General features: G+C 39.3%; 1 protein-coding gene and 1 non-coding gene across 4 annotated transcripts in view; one reads left to right on the top strand and one right to left on the bottom strand.

Moving 5' to 3' along the window:
• LOC114249773 (uncharacterized) overlaps positions 1–18,408 on the top strand; it is a 100,322-nt gene that overhangs the window by 7,996 nt on the left and 73,918 nt on the right. The gene's annotated exons all lie outside the window — the stretch shown is intronic.
• On the bottom strand, positions 6,032–6,111 carry TRNAL-UAG (transfer RNA leucine (anticodon UAG)). The gene has a single exon. It is a non-coding gene; the product is annotated as a tRNA-Leu (tRNA).

The raw sequence follows: 18,408 nt of genomic DNA, 5'->3' as shown, positions 1-18,408 counted from the left end.
ATTTTTAAAACACGTCGGAGAGCCTATTTGCTCATAATAGTCCATGGTTACTAAATTAACTTCACTACCAGTATCAATTAATGCATGAATTTCGTTATTATTACACAATTTTACTAATTTCAAAGTTTTTTTCAACACTTTACATTCTTTAGTTACTTTTAAAATGTCAACCTCACTGTTATGACATTTGTCGCGCACCGTACTGTTCGCAGAGCCAATCACAGCATTCATAGCGTTGTGAACTTCGTCAGATTGATTTTCGAAAATTGTGTTCGCGCCCTCCTGCGTCGTAGCGATATACGTGCGTTTCGGTTGCTGCTCCGTTCTCGCGCTGCTAGCCGTAGCCGATGACGCTTCCGCCTTTGCTGGACATTGTGAAGAAATATGGCCGAACACGTTGCAGTTGAAACACTTTTTTCCTTGCATCTTTTTCGGGCAATCTTCACTTTTATGACTCTTTTCTCCACAGCTATAACATCGAACTTTTGATGACCATTCTCTTGTATTAGTAATTTTCTGCTCTTTTCCGTGAATAGGTTCTTTCTTCATTTTTTCTTTCAAAATCTCGTATATTTTTAATTTCTCCTTTAATTCAGCGTACGTTGTGACTCCATATAGCATTATTTTATTTATTTCTTGATCTTGTATACCATCTACAACATATTTTATAGCCACGTAGTCCGCCATTTTGCCTCGGCGTCCAAGCTCTTTCATGGCAAACATGTAGTCAATGCATGATTCATTTGACTTTTTCTTTTTAGCACTCATCATTTCGTGAATAGTCTTGGCGTCTATGGTGTCAGGGAACTCCTTACTGATGGCTATCTTTAAAGTATCCCAGCATGGAAACGTTTTTTCAGAATTTAACCACAAAGCTGCCGTGCCGGTTAATGACCGTCGAGCCACTAATAACCGTTGCTTTGGTGTCCACTCGAATATGTCACCATTTTCCTCTATATCTTGTATCCACTTTGTTACAGCATAAGTTTTGTCTTTGCCGTCAAACTTCCTGATGATATTCTCCGTTAAGTGAAACATTCCACCACGCGTTGGTCGATCGAAAATACTGTCGTCGTCATCGAAGGACTGGCTTTTTGATCGTCGTCTTGCCATCCTCGTGTATCAATCTTTTGTGATCGTCGTACACAATGAAGATTTAAATACGTCGTGTGTATATTCGTACAATTGACGCGTTGTTTGTTTCTCGTAATGGCGTCGAAACAATTATTATTACTTGCCTTTTCTTTTGGCCGATCCCGGACGAAGCCCCCAAAATGTGGGATGCAGCCTTCAGACAATTAATAAAAGTTTCGCGTTTACTACTTCCACGTTTTATTTCAATACTATTCATATAAATTTTAATCGTTCCGTCGTGCTCGTGCTTCGTTCGTCGTCGTTCATCTGTCTTTCATTCTGTCATCTCACACGCCATCCCCTTCCATTCTCGATATACCGCTGCGTTCACAAACATCAACTTGCATCCATCATATCATGCGTTCAATAAAACATCATTCCCACATATATATATACTTTCTCTACTTATATGCTCAACTCAACAGATACAAGTGAATCTGAAACTTTTTATTCAGCAAACAGCGACAACAGCGATATTAGTGTGCCTTCTTTAGCAGAAACATTGTCTTCACGGTTCTCTGGTGTTCCTAGGAATTTTAATGTCGTTCATATCAATGCCCAGAGTATTCCGGCTCATTTCCCTGACATGCTGGCAAGTTTTGATTCTAAGAATATCCATGCTATACTTGTGTCAGAATCTTGGCTTAAGCCATGTCTTCCGTCTACATCTTATACCATTCCTGGTTTTCAACTTTTTAGGAACGACCGTATTACTGGTGGCGGTGGTGGCGTTGCCATTTATATCCGTTCATATTTTAATTGTACAGTTGTTAATGTATCGGCACAGCCTACACCGCCATGTGCGGGCGAGCACTTATTTCTTGAAATAGAACTTCAACACACGAAGATGCTACTTGGTGTTTATTATTGTCCTTCGTCAAGTATAGATTTTTTTACTTCTTTTGAAACTTTGCTAGAAAACATAATGCCTTCATATACTCATACCATTATCATGGGTGACTTTAACACATGCCTCCTTAAAAATAATTCTCGCAGTACTTTATTTCACTCGATGATCGAATCGGTAAATTTAACTATTCTACCGTTGAACTCGACACATCATTTTCCAAACTGTGCTCCTTCACTTCTTGATCTTATTTTCGTTACTTCTCTTGATTACGTGGCTGACCATGGACAATGTTCAGCTGACGCTTTCTCATATCATGATCTCATTTTCGTCTCATACAAAGTACGACCTCCTAAGGCTAAGTCAAAAATTCTTCTGCTGCGCAGTTTTAACGGTATGGATATTGAAAGTCTTCGAGAAGATGCAGGCAGCATTGACTGGACTGCTTTGACGTGTTCTACCTCAATCAATGAGAAAGTTGATCAGTTCAATGCAAAATTAACTGGTCTATATGACAAGCACGCACCATGTCGACCAGTAAGAATAAAACATTTGCCAGCGCCGTGGCTTACTAATGAAATTAAAAGTATCTTAATCAAGAAGGCGGCTGCTAAATTAAAATATAAGAAAAAACCTACCCTCGAAAATGGCACAAATTATCACCGCATCCGTAATCACTGCAACAGGGTGTGTAGGGATGCACAACGCCAACATATCCATAGTGCTGTCGAAAATGGAGATCCAGCTAAAGTCTGGAAATTTCTTAGATCACTGGGGATTGGAAAATCACAACATAACACTCATTTATCTCATTCGAGTATTGATTTATTAAATCAACATTTCTGTGCGTCGTCCGATTTTGATGGGACAACTAAATCAAAAACATTAAATCATATTTCATCTCTTCCAGTCCCAAATTGCTCTCCATTTGTTTTTAATCACCTAACGGCTTGTGATGTTAAGCGGAGCATATTATCTATAACTTCCAATGCAGTTGGAAGTGACTGTGTCGCCCGTAATATGATCCTTCCTATCCTGGACCAAATCCTTCCCGTTATCTGTCATATCCTCAATCACTCATTATCTAGCGGCATCTTTCCAAAGGCTTGGAAAGAAGCACAAATTACACCACTGCCAAAAAAGTCGAATCCTATATCCTTTTCAGAATACCGTCCAATTTCCATTTTACCGTTCCTTTCAAAGGTTTTAGAACGCTTGATTCACAACCAGCTCAATGAGTTTCTTACAAGGAATCAGCTTTTAAACCCTTACCAATCCGGCTTTCGTCCTGGTCATAGCACAGTCACAGCCCTGGTGAATATTACGGATGCCATCAGACTTGGCATGGAGAGTGGGAAACTGACGGTGTTGGCATTGCTGGATTTCAGTAATGCATTTGGCACCGTTGATTTCGACATACTTCTAGCCATCCTTAGCTCCATTAACATATCTCCGACCGTGGTTGATTGGTTTCGAAGTTACCTGTCTGGTCGCCGACAGCGTATTCACTGTGAGAATGCCTATTCTTCATGGTGTGAAACGCACGTAGGTGTACCGCAGGGTGGCGTTTTATCCCCTTTACTTTTTTCAATTTTTATAAATTCTATTTCTATACAACTTACTTCTTCCTACCACCTGTATGCAGATGATCTACAGATCTATACACAAACTTCTTTGTCAGAACTGACCAACGCGATGAAGACGCTGAATAATGACTTATCAATATTATCCCGTTGGAGTAATTCGCATGGATTGAGGGTGAACCCGTCGAAGACACAGGTCATTGTTGTCGGCAGTTCAAGATTGTGCTCGAAAGTGAAATGGTCGCAGCTTCCGGCTATTTTATTTGATGGCGTACCAATTCCTATCAGCGATACTGTGAAAAATTTAGGAATCTTAATTGATAAAAACCTTTCATGGAACGCTCAGATAAAAGAGGTTAGCCGGAAGGTGTTTGCAACAGCTGGATCTTTGAGACGGTTACGAAATTTTCTTCCAACTGCCACTAAAACTGCGCTTGCACAATCTCTCCTTCTTCCAATTCTTGACTACGCCGATGCCAGCTATACTGATTTAACTGAAACACAACTTGATAAACTTGAGCGGCTACAAAATTTCTGCATAAGATTCATATTTGGTTTACGGAAATATGATCATGTATCTGAATTTCGCACTAAACTCAAGTGGTTACCAATTCGCCTTCGCCGCAATACTCATGTCCTTTCATTACTATACTGTACTCTCTTTAACCCCCATGCCCCCATATATCTCAAAGAACGTTTCGAGTTCCTACGTGATACGCATAATTTTTCCCTGAGATCATCGGATAGCCTGAGACTGAAAATGCCGGCGCATTCATCATCATTCTTTGATCATTCATTCACCGTCCAGGCGGTTCGATTGTGGAATGCTCTGCCGGATGCAGTGAGAAGTGCTCAAACTTTAAACTGTTTTAAAAGAATGGTGAAGGAACACTACTTATCTTCTTAGTGCTGTTTGTTTGCATCATCATTTATTATTTCCATACTGTTGATGTATTATGTGTATGTAAGTATATTAGTATGTATTGTGTGTAAGTATGTATATTGGTATATAATAATAAGTATATATTTCATATTATATGTAAACGGTATATATTTTGTTTATTGTATGTATATATTTTCTATAACGTATTATCTATAGTACACCGCAACATACCTGCTATATTTTTTTATATTTTCCAGAATTTCTATAAATTATACGGTTGTCTGGAAGAGATCGCTTTTAGCGATAAGACCGCCTATTGTACAAATTTATCTGTTTTCTGATTGTTTTTTTGAATGTAAATTGTGTTTTGGTGTGCAATAAAGTGTATTCTCTCTCTCTCTCTCTCTCATTTTCATTTCGTCTGTGACCCCCCCGTCTATGAAATAAAAATTACACACTCTTAAAATTTAAAATTATATACTAAAGTACATAATAAAGTATATAAAGTATGCTCTTAATAAATACCGTTAAAACGTAATCAAAGTAATTAAATGTACAGCGATATAAAAAACAAATATATGCGTAATATAACACTTTTGTAATAGTTTCCTTGTAATGATAAGCCATGATACGTTGTCTTTGTGGATAAGACCTCGTCAGAACGAAATAACAGTGGTTGTTTGAGAGAGAAAACGGTGTGCGTACGAATTCTCGTACACATTTCTTGCCCAAACAAACGCATCGCCCAAAGCATGTCTTGTCGGATCCCCCGGATCCACTCTCAAGCACCAGTCACCGTGCGAACTATAACCGACTGAGTTTTTCGTTGGACCTTCTCGGTAGGTCGCGATTCCGGTCCGGTAGTAGATTCAACGAAGCACTGTTCGTGCTAGGACTAGTGTTAGCAAATCTTGCAATAGTTGCAATAGCCCTTTAGGCCACCAACGATTAGGTAGAAGAAAAAATGTTAATTTTTTATTATTTATTATTGCTTAGATAGGTGGATGAACTCACAGCCCACCTGGTGTTAAGTGGCTACTGGAGCCCATAGACATCTACAATGTAAATGCCGCCACCCACCATGAGATATGAGTTCTAAAGTCTCAGTATAGTTACAACGTCTGCCCCGCCCTTCAAACCGAAACGCATTACTGTTTCACGGCAGAAATAGGCGGGGTGGTGGTACCTACCCGTGTGGACTCACAAGAGGTCCTACCACCAGTAATACCACCATAATTGCGAATAGGGTTGCCTGTTAGTTTACTGCCGGTAAAGCATATTATGATATATTGTCTCCGTCTGTCTCGCCGTTGGAATACGATGAAAAAACCCTATCGGAATGTATGCAATGGAAGTCTCCCATTTTGTACATTGAACTAGCCTTAGAGATCAGGTTTCTGGGACTGTCGACAGCCCCTATAATGATCATATACTATTAGATCATAGTATCAATCCAAAAGCTAAGCACTTATGATCTGTACCAAAAAAAAAAAAATTCGCATTACACAATAAAATTTGAAATCAAAGATAACTAAAAAAACATCTAAAAAAATTATCAAAAATTGAACCGAAAAAAGATTTTCCTGACAGCGGTGGGATTCGAACCCACGCCCTTTCGGACTGGTGCCTAAAACCAGCGCCTTAGACCGCTCGGCCACGCTGCCTGTAATCAAACGTTATGAACTTTGGATTCATTCTGTGTTATAATAGACATCCTTGAAGTACATAATTTGCAGCGCTTTAAACAAACACTTATCACGGAACAGGGAAAGAATCGCGTCTGGATAAATTTTGTTTTGTAATTTGTTATCGAACTCAAACAATAGTTTTAACTGATAAGGTGTATTCTAGTAAGCCCATACGAGTGGGTATCACGATCCTGCCTATTTTTGCTACGTATCAATGAAGGCTGAAGCAGCCGTTCTCCAAAAATGACCTCATATCTCAAAGTGGGTGGCGGCCAGGGCCGGATTTAAACCTAATGCCGCTCCTGGGCACCGGAAAAAACACCGCCCCAAAAGTGGAATTTTACTTAAACTTATAGTTTATATAAGTATTTTATTTTTCAAAATTAAAATGACTAATTTATTGCGGAAACTTTATCATATCATTTTTCATAATAATATAAAATTGTAACTATTTATGTACTTAGTTTATATAATAATATATATACCTGATCCTTTTTCCAAATTCCGTTCCAATTTCCAATCCAAAAAATAAATCCATTAACACACTTCCTAACCTTTTTGCGTGGCTGACGCACAAACCGTGCAGGCCAAGAAATGGGAGAAAAAAAAAAACTTTATCATATGTCATATGTTCCAAAAACTTAAATAAATATTTGTTTTTTTTCTAACAGTTATAAGTTTTGACTAAGGGTGACTCATAATTTTATAATTCATCAAAAAAAACTAATTGAATTTCCTTAATTACAGAAAATAGAAAAATCGATTATTATTTTAAATCTCCAAGGAAATAAATTGATTAAATCATTTTGATTATAATTTACCAAAAGTGCCAAAATTATAATTCACAAATAATTGATGAACTGAATTTTTTGAATTATCAATTAAAAAGAAAATTATTAATTATTATAATTAATTAATTACATTGAGCAATATTGATAAGACTAAAAAAAAATTTTTACTTTCAAAATTTGCCGCCCTAAGAAATTTGCCGCCCTGAGCACTTGCCCTGACGGCCCCTAGTGTAAATCCACTACTGGTGGTGGCATTGACGTTGTGATGACTGTGGGTCAATAACTGTTTAGCACGACGGTAGGCAGCGGCTTGGGTCTGCTCCTGGCATTACGGACGTGAAGGAGCGACGGTAACCACTTACCATCAGTTGGGCCGTATTCTCGTTTGCCTACAAGGGCAATAATAAAACAGTTAGAGATCGGCAGTGTAATAATTCACGCATTTACGCAATAATTTTGAAGATTCTTTAGGTAATTTAATCATAAAGTTCCTATTTAAGAAATTAATCTTCCCAGAAAGAGATGAATGAAAACCATTAGTTATACACGAATTGAAAATAATGAGTGGTCCTGCAATAGTCGACATTCGACTATAATTAATTGAAATTATAAGTTTGAACATTATTATGAATCTATTTATCAAATTATATAATCACAGATTTCGCCAAGAACTTTAGACAAATATTAAATAAAGACAAACAATATTTAATTTATTCTCAATTTGACCACAGACTATATGCAATATGAAAAGTTTGACAATAAACAAATAGTATGCATGCGTGTGTGTGTTAAATACATGTTAGTGTGTGTAATGTTTTTTATGGATTTATTGTATTTTTTATGCATAATTTTTAAAAAAATATGATCATTCTGCACTTCCTCTCAATATTCTTTGTAAGTGTGGGAAATTTCATACTCCTCCGTCCGCGCAATTTTCGTAAAAATGGGTACAAAGTTTTTGCTTTATGTATTAATACTGGTGGTAGGACCTCTTGTGAGTCCGCACGGGTAGGTACCACCACCCTGCCTATTTCTGCCGTGAAGCAGTACTTAATGCGTTTCGGTTTGAAGGGTGCGGCAGCCGTTGTAACTATACTGAGACCTTAGAACTTATGTCTCAAGGTGGGTGGCGCATTTACGTTGTAGATGTCTATGGGCTCCAGTAACCACTTAACACCAGGTGGGCTGTGAGCTTGTTCACCCATCTAAGCAATAAAAAAAAGTCGACACTTAAATTAAGCCATGCAATAAGCTTGCTAGAATTCGATAAACGGGGCCTTAGAGCGAATCTTTCGGTGATACATCCAACGATCCCCCATTACGCTTGATTCGAGCTGAATCATAACTGGGAGGCCGTAATACAGACGGCGCAATATCGATCGGCGTCGACCCCCTCGTCTTTAACCCTGATCGAAACGTAGACGAAGGGCCCGACCGTTTATTACCCTTTGAACTTGAAATGACACATCACACAAACCTTACACGCAAGGGCGCAGAAAGACCTTTAAACTTATACGCGTTAGACTCGTGATGACAGTTATCGTCGTTACTATACTTGAGACCTTAGAACTTGTATCTCAAGGTGGGTGGCGCATTTACGTTGTGAATGTCTATGGGCTCCAGTAACCACTTAACATCAGGTGGACTGTGACCTCGTCCACCCATCTAAGCAATAAAAAAAAAAATACACACCATGTATTGACGCACACACGCATGCATACTATTTATTGTCAAACTTTTGTTGGTGACGTCTGTGGTCAAATTGAGAATAGAATAAATATTGTGTAGCCTTGGCGAAGTTTGTGATTATAGAAGTATAAAATACGATCATAATAGTGTACAACTTATTATACAATTTCAATTAATTATAGTCGAATTTCGACTACTGCGGGACCTCTAGTTCACTAAGATGTTCGTAATATAGCTTGTTTTATTTAATTCACATTCCTTTATTTAAGTTTATCCGTGGGTGTTTACAGAAAAAAAAAAACTTGTAGTCGCCAGTACGACAGTTGTGTCGACGCCGGGGTTCTTCCGGTATAGCGACCATATAAGTATTTCCGGTAGCGTGACTTGTGCATAATACAATTTTGTTGTGCATTTGTTTGGTACGTTTCGTTTTTTTTTTTTTTTTTTTTTCCGATAACAAAGTCGTGTGAAACAGATGATCTAGGGTTAGGAGAGTGCGTAGAGTGCGTAGAGTGCGTAGAGTGCGTAAATCAAGTATCTAATTAATGTAATTGTAGCTTTTTTTTTCCAATTCCGACCTAAGATAGGTATATTGTAAACTACTCAAAACAAAATAGGGCCCACTTTAAGTTAATCTCGAATTTCGTCTTAAAAAAATTGTTGGGTAGTAAATAGTGAAGTTAAACATTTCGAAGTATTGTTGACATGTTTATCTAACGTTATCAATGTTTCAAGTCATAAATTCAATGGTGTGTAGACAAAAAAAAGAGAAGTACTCCAAAAAACGTCTATTACTGAAATTCTCAGTCACTTGTACCCTCAGTCACATTCTGAGTGTTACAGTCGCACGTCAACTTTTTTCATTTTGACTTGATTTTGGTGTTACTCGCGATCATTATGCCTGGTTCTCGGCGTCATACGGATGTGGAAACAGCAACAAGAGCAGTGTTTATGCTTTAGGAGGGAGAATCTCAGAGATCAGTGGCAAGACATCTTGGTGTGTCGCGACGAGCTATTCGAAACGCGTGGGAACGTTTTTTAGAGACAGGTAGTATCACGAGGAGCCTGGATCAGGACGAGCGCGAGCTACAACCGTCCAGGAAGACCGGTATATCAGATTGACTGCACGTCGAGAGCGTACGATTCCCGCCCGCGTCTTACAAAATCGACTGCGGCAATCGACTGGCACACGAATCGGTGATCAAACCATTCGAAATCGGCTCCATGAAGACGGACAACGTTCCAGATCTCGTGTTATTCGTCTAAAATTGACAAGAGCGCATCGTGCAGCACGTTTGAGGTTTGCTCGCGAGCATGCGAAGTGGACAATGAACAACTGGAGAAATTTACTCTTTACGGACGAATGTAAAGTGAAGTTTTTCTGCGATGATAGTCGAGTGCGCGTGTGGAGAAGAGAAGGAGAACGTTTTTCAGAACCTTGCATACGTGAAAGGGATCGTTTTGGAGGTCCAAATGTTATGGTGTGGGCTGAAATAAGCTTTCTCGGTAAAACTGACCTGGTAATTCTGGAAGAAGGCTCCATAACTGCCTCCCGGTATGTCGATCGAATAATTTGGCCCCATGTCATCCCATTTTCACAAAGAGTGGGTGAAAACTTCGTCTTTATGCAAGACAATGCTCGCCCACATACAGCGCGAACAACACAGAGAGCTCTCTCTGAATCCAATATTACGGTTTTACCATGGCCGGCCATGAGTCCCGATGTTAACCCCATCGAACATTTATGGGACCAATTGAAAAAAAGCCTCAAATCGAACTTCAGTAATGTGACTAATCGACAAGAGCTCATAAACGCCCTAAAATGGTGTTGGGAGCGAATACCCGAGGAAAACATCACCCACTCGATTGAAAGTGTCCCAGACAGATTCAGAGAGTGCATATGGAATAGAAGAGGACCTACTCGCTATTAAGCACCATCAAACTCATTGATTTAGTCAATAATAAAAATCAAAATCAAACTTTACTTAAATCAATAATTTCTGTCAACTTTCCTAAAAACTGTAAATTTTGACTAAATTCCATAAAATTGGCAAAACTTACTCTTGTTAATGTTCACACACTTTCGAAAACCTTAATTTATTCATTGCTAATCATAAAAACTGAAAAAAGAAAAAGAATCCGTAAAATTCATTTATAAAACATGGTGGGGCCTATTTTGTTTTGAGTAGTTTATTTAAAAGTTTGTCCATACGCTTTGCCTTTCCCGACTTCGCTCGAACTCGGCAAAGAGTTCGAAGTGCAACTTAACTAATGCATCAGTCCGCTGAGTTTCTCGCCGGATCTTCTCAGCGTGTTGCGATTTCGATGCGGTGGTAGATTCATTCGCGAAGCATGTCTATGGGATAAGTAGGTAGAGAATTATTCGAAACGTCGTAAATAAGAAAATTTATTTTTTGCATCGCGCTTTTTTATATTACCATAACGATTATATTACCATAACATAATATTTCGGGCGTTTTGACTACTCAGCAGTTTCAGTGGTCGTTTGTTCGTCGATATTAGAATATTGTGCTAACTATCGTAGAATTTATTATTTTATTATTATTATTATTATTATTTATTTATATTTATTTAAAATCTTATTAATTACATAATATTTTTTAAAAAAGATATTAAAAATATAATTTTTAAAAAACACTATATAAAAATAGATTGCCGCTGATGGCGGTGTCTACGACACAAGCCACCGGTGGTCAGGACTCCAGAGTGAGAAACCTCCTCACAATGCGTGCAGTATCAAGGATAACTGCTTTCTGTATTAGGCCCTTAACCCAGCTAGATAACGAAAGTTTCTTAAGATGTTGATCGAAACTTTTCGCTATCAAGCCGTGTACCGACATAACTATTGGAACAATGATGGTTGAATCAACATGCCACATGGCGGTAGTCTCGTGGGCCAGGTCTAAATATTTTATTAATTTGTCCTTTTCTGCCTTCTTTCTTATTATTATTATTATTACTTTGTGTACAAACTCAGCTCATTTGTCTTGTTTAATCGTGCGCACATTTATATTTATTTATTTATTTATTTATACTTTATGCACAAAACAAAACTTGTACACAGGCGGACTTAATGCCATGGGCATTCTCTTCCAGTCGACCATAGGGTGGTGCAGAGATAATGCATGGTAGGTGCATTGACAAAAGAATAACAAACACAACAACAAAACAAAAAAAAAAGAACAAACTCAAAACAAAAATCTTCCTTAAAATAACATCTCAGTATTATAGAATACACATACTACAATTCAATATACCTATAAATAAAATAGTAAAATACATACATACACATAATTACACACAATAATATACATGTAAAGTAATAATATATAAATACACATGAAAATACACAATTTAGTATTATAGTTAAGAATGGCTAAAAGTAAATATATATAATATAATAATAATAATTGAAAAATGAAATAAACTAGTTTGGAGATGATTCTTCCAGTTTTTTGTGGATGTGTTCGCGAACTTTGAGTTTAAAAGTAAAGCGATTGCTGATCATCCTGATTTCTTTGGGAAGCGAATTCCATAATATTATGGACTGTACAAAGAAAGAAGAATGTAAAAAATCTGAGCGATGGATAGGACATTGTAAGAGACGATTATGTGAAGAACGTAGAATTTTCTCATGGCTTGCGTTCAAGTATCTAAAATGCGATTTTAAGTAAGAGGGTGAGGAGGCAGAGTCCAAAAGAGAAAACAAGGTAGTAAGCGCTCTCTCCTCTCTACGCTGACGGATCGGTAACCATTTCAGACGAGCTCGGTGCGCGGACACATGGTCATATTTTCTAAGATTGAAAACGAATCGAATGCAATTATTGAGAAGGCGGTCTAGTTTGTTGAGGAGATCTGCATTCAGGTCATAGTAGCACACATCACCGTAGTCTACCATAGGGAAAATTAAAGTCTGCACAAGCATGGCCTTTACATTCGATGGTAGCATATTTTTTTAGCCGATAGAGAGATCGCAAGGTCCTGATGACTTTTTGACTAATGGATGTTATATGGCTTATGTTGCACGCCAGATTTTTTACTTGTTGTTATTTATTGTGTATCTATTTAGCTTTTAATGTGAATTGTGTGCCTAATAAATAAATAAATGAATAAACTTGACATTTACGTTTGGTTTTCGTGAGATTGGGATTTTTTTGTCTACCTAGTCTAGTAATCTCGATCGATGGGTTATTCTAGATTCACCGGGCTAGTAGGTGAGCTCGCGGGGCTCAAACCTGAAGTTGTTGCTAACACTAACCCTAGCAAGAGCAGCGCTTTGCTGAAACTACCACCGGCGGTGGTACCTACCCGTGCGGACTCACAAGAGGTCCTACCACCACTAAAAAGGTACCTAAAAGCACCGTTAACGCAAGATTGGAATATAAGCGTAGTTTATAGTGTTTGCGGCCCACGAAGACTGTAGGAAATAATGCACTTTGAGACACTATTTTCTCCCGCAACCATCTTCGATCTTGTGTTTGTTTTGTACAAACTACTCGCCACTACTCGCATATAACTAGTCAGGTCATAGTATTGTCACACAGTAAAAACTTTTCTTTTAGAATGCTGGCCACAAAAAAGTTTATTGAATTCGAATTTCGAATTGTTCATGAAAATAAAAAAGGTATACTTTTAGAATTTTACTCATTTTTAAATATGGGGTGGACGCTTAAAGAAGACCGTGTTGCAGTTATTGCGTTGCATCGTTGCGGTTACGCGCCAATTCCAATTTTTTATCATACTGAAAATTTTTAATATAACCAAAAGATTCGTTTATCGTACCATCAAACGATACAATGCAGACTCTAGTGTAGATGACAGGTCAAGAAGTGGTCGCCCTCGGTCTGTTAGGACTCCAGCAGTCATAAAAGCTGTGAAGGCGCGAATTCAAAGAAATCCCAAACGTAAGCAGAAACTGTTGGCCCTTCAGATGGGGTTAAGCAGAACCACGGTGAAAAGGGTGTTAAATGAAGACTTTGGGCTTCGGGCATATCGAAGAAAAACAGGACATCGTTTGAATGCTCGTCTAATGGACCTGAGACTGAAGAGATGCCGCGCTTTGTTGAAGCGGTACGCGGGAAAAAAATAGCGGGAAATTCTTTTTTCGGATGAAAAAATTTTTACCGTAGAAGAGAGCTACAACAAACAAAATGATAAGGTGTACGCACACAGTAGTGAAGAAGCGAGCAACCGTATTCCGCGTGTCCAACGAGGTCATTTTCCATCCTCGCTCATGGTATGGTTGGGAGTTTCTTATTGGGGCTTAACAGAGGTACATTTTTGTGAGAAAGGTGTAAAAACGAATGCAGTTGTGTATCAAAATACAGTCCTGACGAACCTTGTGGAACCTGTTTCTCATACCATGTTCAATAACAGGCACTGGGTATTCCAACAAGATTCGGCGCCAGCTCATAGAGCGAAGAGCACACAAGACTGGCTGACGGCGCGTGAAATCGACTTCATCCGGCACGAAGACTGGCCCTCCTCCAGTCCAGATTTGAATCCGTTAGATTACAAGATATGGCAACACTTGGAGGAAAAGGCGTGCTCAATGCCTCATCCCAATTTGGAGTCACTCAAGACATCCTTGATTAAGGCAGCCGCCGATATTGACATGGACCTCGTTCGTGCTGCGATAGACGACTGGCCGCGCAGATTGAAGGCCTGTATTCAAAATCACGGAGGTCATTTTGAATAAACTTTAGTGTCATAAGAATCTATGTTTTGTTAAGTTCATTTTGGTATATGAATGGTTACACAATGAATAAACTTGTTTCAATTATTTTACATTAAAAATGTGACAGAATTTATGACCTGACTAGGTATATACGAAGTGACACACATTTCTTTGTTTGTCCGATACGTCGCTATTTTCTATTGTTTTGTGAATATTGAACAACGGAACGACAATAGACCATCTGTATGGAGCATCCACGAAGATGTGTTCTTTCAGATCTTAGATCCATTCTGGGGTGAACGGAGAATTGAACGGTTTGGAAGACGACGACATCTGGACTTTTGAAATGCTAATAATGCATTACGTTCTGCATTATAAATTTTTAAGTTATTTAAATTTGAAATTTACGTTGACAGCTTAACAGGTACTATTGTCCGGTCGCTATAAGAATGTTTTAGTGACAGGTGACTTTGAAGTGGCGTTCAATGTACCACTCAAAGATTTACGTCACAACGCGATTCAAAGTTTTAGGTTATCAATTGATTACAAATTAAGATGACTGTAGTATAAAGTTGAAGTGAAATGATTTGAAGATATTCCCGGAACGGGTACCAGATTAATGATAACTTTATTTTTTATTTTTATTTTTTTACTGGAGCCCATAGACATCTACAGCGTAAATGCGCGACCCACCTTGAGATATAAGTTCTAAGATCTCAGTATAGTTACAACGGCTGCCCTGCCCTTCAAACCGAAACGCATTACTGCTTCACGACAGAAATAGTCAGGGTGGTGGTACCTACCCGCGCCGACTCACAAGAGGTCCTACCACCAGTAATCTGCTCTCAACATCTGCAGATTTTCAAGTCCCACGTACTCCGCGTGTCCCTAGGCGCGGATACCTCGTATGAGGGTCGGCCCCTTGCCCGAAAAAAAAGGATAGTTAATGATGAGTTTACGTTCTGATATATAATATTCTTCTCCTTACATCATGTTTCTCAGTGCTGAGGGTCGTGACCTTTACGGAGCATTTCTGTTCGGATCATGTTCCTCCATTCTTTCCTATCCTCCGCGCAGTGGATAGCGACATTGATGCTGGAGTCATCTTAATTTGATCCGACCGGCGCATGGTAAATACATATAATACACATTAAAACTTGATTCAGTTTATAAATGTAGGGGAATGATACCCCGCCCCGCTTAGCTTACTATGCAGTTATAGTAATGAGCAACATACGTTCGTCAGTCAGTGGTCAACGTGCAGCGATCCACCGCGGTATAAACATGTAATTATAAGTAATGTTTTATTGACCGCTCCGATGAGGTTTATGGAGGACAACACGCAACAAACAACCAACGCACACGCCTCCTTCTCCTCCTTCTCCCAATAAACCTCACATAAATATTCTTTTTCAATATGCAAAAATAAATGTTTAAATTCACGTGTAATCTATTTGAACTATTTCTGTTAGACGTTTAGGGTTGTAAGACGAAATATTTTTTAATGAATTTCATTGAAAAGGCTTTTTGAGTACATATAGCTAAGGGTGTTTCGAACGTGATTATGGCTTTTAGGTTCAAGTGTATTTAGTACAATAGCAATCTGATAGCGTTAATCCAACTGCTCGAATTGGGCGATTAATAGACATGGATCTTAGGATAGTTGTAACGTTCACGTCCTTACGGATCCAGCAGATTCAATAACCCTTGTATTAGAGACCTTTAGCTCTAACATTAGGAGCAGGGACCCCGATAACCGTACTCGTCGAACTCGGCAAAGAGTTCGACGTGCAACCTAACCTAAACATGAGCCTGTTGAGTTTCTCGCCGGATCTTCCCAGCGGGTCGCGATTCCGATCCGGTGGTAGATTCTGTGAAGCACGGCTCTTGCTAGGGCCAGTGTTAGCAACACTCCCGGTTTGAGCCTCGTGAGCTCACCTATACGTCAAGGAGAAGCTGATATAGCCTCTCAAGGCTATCAGCATAGGTAGGGAAAAAAAGATGCTTAAAATGGAAAAAGAAAATGTTAATCAATAGATTGACTCGGTTGTGCGGTAGTTAGCGGCCCTGACTATTGCGTCGAGGGTCGTGGGTTCGATTCCCGCATCGGGCGAACAACAGCAAACGATTTGTATGGAGTTGCAATATCTTCCCTACGTTCACCGCTAGGGGCGCTCTTCCAACTCCATACAAATTTGTGTTAACTTTTACTCTATCGAGAAGTTAAATAACTCGCACTAACCACAGCACACTGACTGACTGGGCGACTCTGTCCACGCACTGCCATTTTATACTCTGGCGTTACGGCGTCTACCCTCTATTTTTTGATATTTATCAATTTAACATTTTATCATTTAAATAACAAAGTTCAAATCAACAATCAAACGGACTAAGCACACGGCTCTAGTATTGACAGTTAGGGTTTGTTTTTAAATGCGTAATAATTTTATTCGTAGTGCACGGTGAAATAGTGTCAACCCTACGTGGAGGCGAAGTGCCGCCCGACCTAAATACGCCTGTATGCCGGAAGAACGCTGATACCGTCAGTCAATCTACGTTAGATTTAGTTTTATCGGTTTAGTGATGTAATAATGTTAATTAACTACGTATTAGATCACGGGGTATGATGACTCGGATTTTCGTGTCCATACAATATGTCAACAGCAAAGTGTTTCTAAGTGTTATCAAGAGGAGTCTCCGATCCATTAACGGAGCTTTTAGGTACCACAAGCACCGGTCACCGTCCTCGTCGAACCCGTCGCTTGCGACGAAGGGCTTGACGAACGAATAAACCCACAGACACAGCCTACTGAGTTTCTCGTCGGATCTTCTCAGTGGGTTGAGTTTCCGAGCCGGTGGTAGATTCTGCAATGCACTGCTTTTGCTAGGACCAGTGTTAGCAACACTCCGGTTTCAGCCCCATGAGCTCACCTACATGTTAGGGTGAAGGCTATCAGCATAGGCAGGATTAAAAAAGGAGTTTAAGTAAGAAAGGGAATCCTGGCACTAGGCCGGGAAAACGGTAGGAAGAAGAAGAATAATGTATGGTACGTACGATTCTGATGCTCGCACAGATATCTATGTACATTTGTAGCTAAAACCTAAATGCATAACAAGCTTTTAGGCATAAGTAGATTTCAATGAAGCAGCCGCGTGCTGGCTGGCAAGATTACAATTTTAACATTGAAGTTCTTTGACAAATAAAAAAAACATTAAAAGACCAAATGATAATGTAGAGTTTAATATACACAATATGTGATTATTGGAGTCTCTCTCATATCCCTCAGATCATTTAGTGCGATCAGTTTTTTTTTTTTTGAGTTGGAGAGAATTCTAGTGACTCAGGGACCTGTCCGGCTTCATTCAGGCATGTGGGCGAGCACGGACTCAGTCAGGAGGGAGGTTTGCTAACAGCCGTTCGAAATCCTCCGATAGAGACCTGACAGCTCTGAGCAGTTTCGCGATGGCATTTGTAATGTCGCCCCGCTGAGAATATCCCGCGAGAAACTCAGCTGGATGTTGCAATAACATGGAAAATCCCGAATGCCAATGGAAAGTAAGTTTTGGAATTAGGGAGTTGCGTAGGAAAATAATTGCAAACCCTTATTGCTAACTTAGGAGATGCTACCTTGCGTCTTCTCCTTCTTCCTTAATGCCGCACAATTCATCTTTATCTGTTTCTGCCTCTGGTATATCTGTTATAGGTAACTATGAAAGGATTAAATGTAAAGACCACTTGGTGTATTTAGGCCCTTCAAGCACCGATCACCGTGCGAATTAACTCATGGACACAGCCCACTGAGTTTCTCGCCGGATCTTCTCAGCGGGTCGCGATTCCGTTCCGGTGGTAGATGCATTCGCAAAGCAGTTGCGTTGTTAGGTCTTTTTTGGAGGCGCTCGGGCAGCTGCTAGCAAAGCCCACCCATTCTGGCTGAGCCTTTGCTCGCCCACATGGCCCGGTGAAATTGGAAAGACCTCTGGACCACCAGTAATTTCTCATTCATAAAAAGAACCAAGTGGTCTTCAAACGAGACACGATATTCAGAAATGAAGATACTGACTCGAAAGTATGACAGATAGTCTTCGGTTCTCATA

Source organism: Bombyx mandarina, chromosome 23, assembly GCF_030267445.1.
Source record: "Bombyx mandarina strain Sakado chromosome 23, ASM3026744v2".
In the NCBI taxonomy this organism is placed as follows: Eukaryota; Metazoa; Arthropoda; class Insecta; order Lepidoptera; family Bombycidae; genus Bombyx; species Bombyx mandarina.
The sequence above is the reverse complement of the archived record's forward strand: the minus strand, read 5'-3'. Positions and strand labels throughout refer to the sequence as shown.